Here is a 6846-nt window from a genome sequence, read left to right on the forward strand (position 1 = left end):
CGCGATCTCGTTCTTTCAGTCACTACCCAAAGTACGTGACCATAGATGAGGGTAGGAACGTAGATCGGCCGGTAAATCAAGAGCTTCGCCTTTTGACTCAGCTCTCTCTTCACCACGACAGATCAGTACAGTGCCCGCTTTACTGCAGACGCTGCACCAATCTGCTGTATTTACCCTGAAGTTATATTACACATATTTTTATATTCTCTCATTTATTTGGGGGACTTCTGAAGGAAATTCATTGGACTGCATTTTATTAGGAGTATCAGAGTAAAGGGGGCTGAATACAAATGCATGCCACACTTTTCAGACTTTTATTGGAAAAAAATAAAACGTACCATTTTCCTTCTACTTCACAATTATGCTTTGTGCTGGTGTATCACACAAAATCTCAGTAAAATACTTTAAAAGGGGGGTCACGTGATGCACGCTGCGGAATAGTCGTGTCTCTCTTCGTCTCCTCTCTGGATCGAAGTAAAACTTTTATTTAAGACAATAACCCACTGTGTGAGGTGTAACAGCAGCTGTGGTTGGCTTTGACATGTCTCTAGATAATTTTTTTGTACCTGCTGCATCGAGTAAAAAGAAGAAGGGAGGTCGGAAAGGTGGGGCTAATGCTAGCACACCCATGGCTAGCCAAAACAACCAAGACAATGTGAATGAAGATATGGAGCAGGGGTGCATTTTGAGTGATGTGGAAGAAGAAAATACCCTAAAAGAAGACACCATAGTGGAACGAGTCTCCAAGAATATTGAAGAAATGCTGGACAGAAAAGTAGCTGCAATTCTTAAACCAGTCTCTGAACTCTCAGAGAAACTCGAAAGCATGACATGGCGTATGGCTACTGCTGAACAACGTATTTCAGATTTGGAGGACGTAACAACAAAAAGCGCACCCAGACTGGACGGGATGGAGAAAAGTATCCAAAAGACAATGGAAAGACTGGACAGCTTCGAAAACCAGAGCAGGCGCCAAAACATTTAGATTATGGTTCTAAAAGAAGACATTGAAGGCAGAGAACCGGTGGCTTTTTTCGAGGCATGGATTCCAAAGGTCCGGGGACTGCAGCAGACACGGATAAAAATCGAAAGGGCCCACCGTACAGGTCCCTCGGCGGAACGAAACAAGCGAGACCACCCACGGGCAGTCTTGGTGAGACTGCACAACTAAATCGACAAACAAAAGATCCTCAACGCTGCAAGGAATAAAGGAAGAATTCAAGTAGAAGATTGCAGAGTCTCCTTTTACCAAGATTTTTCCGCAGAAATTGTTAGAAAGAGACAGGAGTCCTCAGATGCCCGACGACAGCTGCGAGAGGCTGGCGTCAAATACGCGTTCCTGTTCCCTGCGGTTATTACGATCTTCAACCAATATGGGACTACCACATTGTTGTCTGACATGAAAGAAATTAATGACTTTATCGAGTCACTTCATAAATGATTCCACACGGATCTTCCCACACGCCCGAGCGTGCATAAAAGACTGAGCAATAATATGAGGTAAACATGACAATGAACACTTATAAAATAGGTGCCTTAACAACAATACTCATAATTTTAAACCAGTCTTGTTTATATGGTTTCATAAAAAAGAACGGTACGTTGAAGTAAAATATCTTCATTATATCCAGCATATCCACGGTGACTTAATACTCAGACCCAGAGAGGGCAGGGGGGTTAAGCCTTTTTCTTTTTCTGATCACGTTTTTTTTTTTCTTTCACTTGGTCCCCCACCTGCTGTACCTTGGAACAGTCCCTCCAGGATTTCGCGGGCATTTTTTGTGATTGTTCCGGGCTAAAATGCCTGATTTCGCGGGGCATTTTCCTAAAAATTGCGATGAAAAGTTGCAATTTTTTTTATTAATATAAAAAAACAACATAACTTTTAATATATAAACCAAAAATACTTACTAGTTTTGTAAGATAATTACCAACAAACATTGACATTATCAAAAGGTGCTTTATTTGAGAACTTTGAAAGCTTATAAACTGACATTCATGACCATTTCTGGATTGTGCAGACACAAAGTGTTTGTCGATGCGTTTATATTCGATGATTACACTGCAGGACGTGCAAAACAGCTTCCCCCCACTCTTGTGCGCTGGGGAGGAAACTGGTTTACGACCGCAGTGAAGTTAGTTTTAAGTTGGATGTTGGATATTCGCGCTTCGCGGAGTTAGCGGCGTCTAGCTCATGGCTGACCCGAAACAGGAACGCTAATGTCGGCCAGCCGTTCTCTGCCGGCCCCTTCTCTCACGCGCAGCGGTTAACTTAGGGACGGCTAAGTCAGCCGTGAGCTAGACACCGCTAACTCCGTGGAGCGCGAATATCCAATATCCAACTTAAAACTAACTTCACTGCGGTGTTTTGCTGAAATCTTTGTGGGCAAATGTGAAGCATTAGCATATATTTTGTCTTTGGTCGCTACTCCTGCATGCTCCCAGCATTCTAATGTGAACAGGATATGACGTCACATCTCTTCTTCGTGAGTTATTTGGGGTTATTTTGGTTAAAGTTGCGGGAAAGTTGCGGTGTTTTGGGCAAAGTTGCACAAAGTTGCGATTTTGCAGGGTTTGCTTGATTTTGCGTTAATAGTTGCGATCGGAACATTGCGAAATCCTGGAGGGTCTGCTTGGAAGTAAGGTATGACAAGATCATTATTGTCTGTTTTTTTCTTATGTAGCTTGTTATGGGTACTGTTTCCTCGGTAGAGGTTGGTCCAAGCTTTGTGTTATGTTTGGGTTTTTGCTTGGAACTTTTTCGTTGGTTTATTAGCACAAACACAATTTGAGGCAGGCATGTTGCAGCTTAACCTTGTATCTCACCCGTGTCCTTTTAAAATACAGCATAAAGTAACATATTGAAGTACTCTAAAGATGAGCATTAAGATTTGCACATGGAATGTAAAAGGTTCTAATAATCCAATAAAAAGGAAGGCTATCCTAAACATTTTAAAGAAGGACAGGAACCTAATAGCGTTTTTACAAGAAACTCTACCTACCTCGTGGAAGAGTCAGAGATAGGAACTATTTCCTTATCTGACCATGCTCCTGTTAGGCTGACGATGCAACCGCCTAGACCACTGGATTGCACAGCTTCGTGGAGGTTAAATAGACTGCTGTTGCTAAATGAAGATTTTACAAAACTGTTAGAAGAAAAGACAAACTTTCATTTAGAACTCAATGACAATAATAATACCGACCCCAGGTTGGTATGGGATGCTTATAAGGCATACATGCGGGGGATAATAGTATCATATTCCAGTTGTAAGAGGAAAGAACAAATAGCAGAACAAAATAAAATTGGAAAAAAAATAAAAAAGCTTGAAGAGGAATATATGGTATCTAACTCAGTTAAAATTCTGGGGGAATTAAAATCAGCTCGGGCTTTACTATCTGACATAATAACAAAGAAAGCCGAAAAGGATATACTATTTGCACAGCAAAAGTTCTTCGAACATGGCAACAAACCAAACAAATTCTTGGCAAGAATAGTAAACAAATCCCCTGGCACAAACTTTATAGCCTCAATTCAGGATGAAAACGGGCGTCGTCATATAGATAATAAACATATAAATGAATGCTTTAAACAGTTTTATGAAAAATTGTATCGTTCAGAAGTAAAAAAAGAAGCATCAGAAAATGGACTACTAGATAACCTAAAAATACCACAGTTGGCACCAGAACAGGCAAACTTATTAGAAGGACCTATAACAACTCTAGAAATTGAAAAGGCCATCTCTTCACTCCAATCTGGTAAATGTGCAGGTGCTGACGGATACCATGTTGAATTTTTTTAATCTTAAAAGGCAAAATTAGCTCACTATTACAACGAGTCTTTAATACATCTTTTGAAAAATCTAAACTACCTGATACTATGTACATGGCAAATATTATAGTAATCCCAAAAAAAGATAAAGACCCAGAACAATGTTCGTCATATCGACCAATTAGCCTACTTGGAGTAGACATGAAGATTTTATCTAAAATTTTGGCTACTAGACTGGAAAAGGTAATCTCTAACATAGTCGGTATAGACCAAGCTGGCTTTATAAAAGAGCGTCTGTCATCAAACAATACTAGACGACTTATCAATATAATTCAACACCTTATTCAGACACAAACACCAGGCATCGTTGTTTCAATGGACGCTGAAAAGGCCTTTGACCGCGTAGAACTGGAGTATATGTTTGAAGTGCTAAGGAGATTTGGATTTGGAGAAAAATTTATAAACTGGGTAAAACTTCTGTATAAAAAGCCTACAGCATCCATCTTGACAAATGGCCTCTTGTCTGCATCCTTTGGGCTGGGAAGGGGGACGGCACAGGGAAGTCCCCTCTCTCCGCTACTTTTGTCCTTTGCTATAGAGTCCCTTGCAATCGCAATTAGACAAAGTGTATAAGATTTTATTCTATGCTGACGATATACTTCTAACTTTGACAGACCCTGTGAAATCTATCCCAGCTCTGATTGACTGTGTCAACAAATTTGGTAAGATATCTGGGTATAAAGTAAATTAGGGTAAATCAGAAATAATGCCTCTAAATACCTGCAACCAGGGAGAACCAGCATTCATTAAGCCGTTTCGTTGGGCTCCTACAGGATTAAAGTATCTAGGAATACGTATCACACCGAGAATTAGCCAGCTGTACTCCGAAAACATTAATCCTATGATCACTCACATTAAGGATAAGTTGGTGAGATGGAAGAAGCTCCCCATATAATTTCTGGGGAGAGTTAACCTTATTAAGATGATAATTCTCCCTAAGATTCTTTATTTAGTGTCTATGTTATTCTTGTTTATTGACTCTAAAGATTTAGCTGGAATCAATAAAGCAATATCAGAATTCATTTGGGCAGGCAGAAAACCTAAAAATAAAACTGAAATCTTACAACTTCCCAGAACATTGGGTGGATGGGGCTTACCCAAGGTCGAGAACTATGTATTGTTGCTACATGCAAGAATTATTTCATTGTGGGCTACCCAAAAACACGCCAATCCACGGCTTGAGATCGAGGAAAGCGTTTGTAAACCTTGTCACCCTATAAATATGTTAAACAAACAAAACCGAGAACTCCCACTCATTGTCAAAGATAACTTTCTGATTACTAATACTATTAAGGCATGGGGCGTTCTGAGGAAGATGTTTGGGCAGAAAAAAAATTTCTCATCTCTGACAACATTGGTAGACAACCCGGATTTGAGAGTAGAGGGTGCTGGTCCTGATCTTAGGTTTTGGCAAGCTGCTGGCATTACTAGGATACACAATCTATGGCATAATGGTAAATTCAAGACATTCAAGGATTTAAGAACACAATATGACATCATATCCTAGGACTTTTTTAAATATCTTCAACTAAGACATTACGTTAAGGCAAAAATGGACTCATTGGAGTTCCCTGGGGACTATTATCTACTTGAAAAAACGATTCTTGACTGTCATAAGCGTGGGAGATTCGTCTCAAGATTCTATGCTGAGTTACAAGCCCTAGGTAAAGATAATATGGAGAAGTTAAGATCAACCTGGAACACAATTCTGAAAAGCACAATTGATTCAGAAGCATGGGAAGACATTTTGACTCTGCCTTCCAGAATCTCAGTATGTAACAGATATAAAGAAATGCAATATAATATTCTACACAATGCATACATATCTCCATATGTATGTAGTAAGTACACACCAGGAAGTTCTCCAAAATGTCCCAAATATAAAATAGTCACAGGGACTGGAATTCACTGCTTATGGGAGTGTAAAAAGATAGAGGCATCTGGCGAGCAGTATGTTGAGAAATTGGCTTCGCTATAGGACAAACAGTTCTCCCTAACCCAGTCCTGTGTCTCCTGGGGCTCATACCCAGCTACCTGGTTACTCACAAAGAGACTGTACAATTCCTATTGATGTTGGCCAGAAAGTTGATAATCAGTCCCTCCAGGATTTCGTGGGCATTTTTTGTGATTGTTGCGGGCTAAAATGCCTGATTTCGCGGGGCATTTTCCTAAAAGTTGCAATTTTTTTTAAACTAAAATTAATAAAAAACCATAACTTTTAATATATAAACCAAAAATACTTACTAGTTTTGTAAGATAATTGCCAACAAACATTAACATTATCAAAAGGTGCTTTATTTGAGAACTTTGATAGCTTGTAAACTGACATTCATGACCATTTCTGGATTGTCCCTCATCTGCAGTTCTCCGCACATGTTTTGCAGACACAAAGTGTTTGTTGATGATTGACTTGCATTTATGTTCGATGATTACACTGCAGGACGTGCAAAACAGCTTCCCCCCACTCTCGTGCAGCTGGGTAGGAAACTGGTTTGCAACTGCAGTGAAGTTAGTTTTAAATTGAATATTGGATATTTGCGCTCCGCGGAGTTTCAGCCAGCCGTTCTCTGCCGGCCCCTTCTCTCACGCGCGGTGGTTCACTTAGGGACGGCTGGCTGACATTAGCGTTCCTATTTCGGGTCAGCCGTGAGCTAGACGCCACTAACTCCGCGGAGCGCGAATATCCAATATCCAACTTAAAACTAACTTCACTGCGGTGTTTTGCTGACATCTTTGTGGGCAAATGTGAAGCATTAGCGCACATTTTCGCTTCGGTCGTGTGGTGATTTGGTTTTTCTATGGGTTTTGTTTATGTTTTATTTTATTCTTTGGTTTGGGGTTTTGTTGCGATTCTGTTGTAGTCTGCATTTTGTTGTCTTATGTTCATGTTGCATTTCACCCTTCCCCAGTCACTCACTTGCCTGTTAACCACGCCCATCTACACCTGTCCTGACTCTGTAATCACTCCACCTGTTCCCACTCACCTCGTTATCCTCAGTACTCAAATACCCGGTCAT

At 40.3% G+C, this 6846-nt stretch overlaps 1 protein-coding gene across 2 annotated transcripts in view; it reads right to left on the minus strand.

The window, feature by feature from the left end:
- Positions 1 to 6846, minus strand: part of dlk2 (delta-like 2 homolog (Drosophila)) — a 71838-nt gene that overhangs the window by 57200 nt on the left and 7792 nt on the right. Inside the window, exon 1 of one of the 2 annotated variants that reach the window (XM_025010142.2) lies at positions 3003 to 3234. The exons of the other annotated variant lie outside the window; for it this stretch is intronic. The gene's annotated coding sequence lies outside the window, so the exon portion shown is untranslated. Of the gene's footprint in view, positions 1 to 3002; positions 3235 to 6846 lie in introns of those variants that run through there. 2 annotated transcript variants of the gene reach the window in all.

The sequence above is a fragment of the Kryptolebias marmoratus genome, linkage group LG22 (assembly GCF_001649575.2).
Source record: "Kryptolebias marmoratus isolate JLee-2015 linkage group LG22, ASM164957v2, whole genome shotgun sequence".
In the NCBI taxonomy this organism is placed as follows: domain Eukaryota; kingdom Metazoa; phylum Chordata; class Actinopteri; order Cyprinodontiformes; family Rivulidae; genus Kryptolebias; species Kryptolebias marmoratus.